Below are 2208 nucleotides of genomic sequence, written 5' to 3'. Positions count from 1 at the left end.
GCTGCCTCCTGGCCTCACCTCCCCCTCCGCCTCCTGAATGGCTGCCTGGCTGCGCTCGGCCCCTCGCCCGCCTCCCAACAGTCACGTCTGCCCACGGCTCCCGGCTCTTTGCCACATGCCACTGCCTTCAGGATAAACATCGCACAGACTTCCCGGAGCCGCACAATGGCCCTTTTGTAGGAGCTCAGGTCTTACCGCGGGGCCACGCTGGCTGGACGGAGCCGCTCGTTACCGACACCAGGGACCCCCTCACCCCCCCTACTCCCCACCCCGCTCTCAGGAATTCAGAGCCGCCTGCTGGTTTCTGCCCTGGTGATTGCCGGGAAGGCAGCGGGCCGGTCCACACGGCCGCCCTGAGCCGGGCGCCCTGACCCTGCAGGATGGTCTCTGTCCAGCAGGCACGGCCCAGGCTTCTCACTCAGAGTCACGGACCGGCCGCCTCCTGCACGCCCCGCACTGGGATCGAGCCCGCAACCTGGGCACGTGCCCCGACCGACCGGGAATCCAACTGTGACCTCCTGGCTCATAGGTCGACGCTCAGCCACTGAGCCCGCCGGCCGGGTGTCCCTCTTCGTCCTCACAGGAATGTTGGGATTCCCGTTGGCGGATGGTCCTTTAGACCCGAGCCCGACCCCCCACCCAAGGCCACACTCATCCATCTTCCCCTCCTGTGGCTTTAGTCAGAGGTCTTCCGTGCGCATTAAAGATGCAAATGTCCGCCCCTCGAATTCCAGGAATGTGCCGAGGGGAAGGGGCTGGGTTTAACGGTTTCTGTGACAGCTGGGCCGGTCGTTAACATGTAAATTCCACGGGCTGGGAAGGTTGACTTTTGGTCGTAAAACGCGTCTTTCCTCCCGGTAACCCTGTCTGACTCTCCAGCTGTCTAGACAATGAAAAAATTAACACCACGAAACAGAATAGTTTCAAAACCTTTGGGACCAAATACTTTCTTTAAAAAAAAAATTCAAAACTCCACGGCGAGAAACGTGAGACCAGCTAGTTAATTATGCAAGGAACCCGAGTTCCAGCCTTGCCTGGCCACAGGGCCTCGGGTGGGAACGGCGTTTTCATACCTCGGAGAAGCACTTTCCCACACGGATCACACTGATTTTGACCCCTGACCCCCGGGACGGTGTGGCCGTATTTGTGACCTTGCTCCGGGAAGGCCCAGACCCCCACTGGCAACACCTCCCCCCCACCCAGCACTGCGGGCTCGTTCTCTCCTCCCCACACACCGACCCCCGTGGGAAACCAGCTGTGGCTCACGCAGGTCCGTCACTGTGTGGCCCAGTGGGCGGAAAAGAAAAGTGCGCAAGAGCCCAAAACTCTTCAAATCCCTCAGTGGCCTTCCATCGATTTGGGATCAAAGCCCCTGAAATTGTGACACGGCTCCCACCGCCTGGCCACCGGGTTCTGAGATGGAATAACTTGTCCCACAGCAGCAGCTCACTGTCAGCTGTGACGGAGCCGAGGACAGAGGGACGGCGTTCAGGTGGCTGGTGTCTGAGACGGTGCTGAAGGCCCCGCTGCCCCCGGGGAGGAGGTTCGCAGGGTGGCCGGCTGCCTGGACCTGCCGCCTGCGTCGCCTCATCGCTCTGCCAACGACAACGGCACTTTGTCTCTGAGCCGGCGCGGGCGGGTGAGAGGAACCTTCTAAAAGCTCTCTCTTCCCAGGCCGGGAATCCGTGACTTCCTGACATTGAAGCAGAACCTGAGTGTTTAAAGGAAGTTTCCAAGGCGGACAGGGCTGAATTCCTGGCGGTGGCTGCGGGAGCGCTCGTGTGTGGAGGGGGCATGTGACAGACACATGGAGCAACATTAAAGGGGCCGAGCTCCTGTGGGCAGCCCGGCCTCGGCTCCACCCCCCCTTCTCCTCCCCTCCCTCTTTCCCCTGCTTCTCTTCCCTCTACCCCTCCCTCCTCCCTCCTCCCTCCTCCCTCCAAAAAGGCCGGTTTCCCTCGAGGGCCCAGGACTCCTCCCAAGGCGTCCCGTGTCCAGGTGCTCCGTGAGTGGGTGACGGGCGTGAGCCGGCGGTGGGGTGCGTGGAGTGAGGCCCGGGGCTCCCACACATGCGTTTGGAGTTTGTGGAGGCGCTCTGGGTCTCAGGGTTTGGAGCGGGTGCTGATGGAAGCCACGCAGCCGCCCTCCCATGTCCCCTGACACTTGGCTCCGACTTCAGGGACGTTGGAGTCCTGCCCGCCCAGGACC

Source organism: Myotis brandtii, unplaced genomic scaffold (assembly GCF_000412655.1).
Source record: "Myotis brandtii unplaced genomic scaffold, ASM41265v1 scaffold97, whole genome shotgun sequence".
In the NCBI taxonomy this organism is placed as follows: domain Eukaryota; kingdom Metazoa; phylum Chordata; class Mammalia; order Chiroptera; family Vespertilionidae; genus Myotis; species Myotis brandtii.
This window is presented reverse-complemented; position numbering follows the sequence as displayed.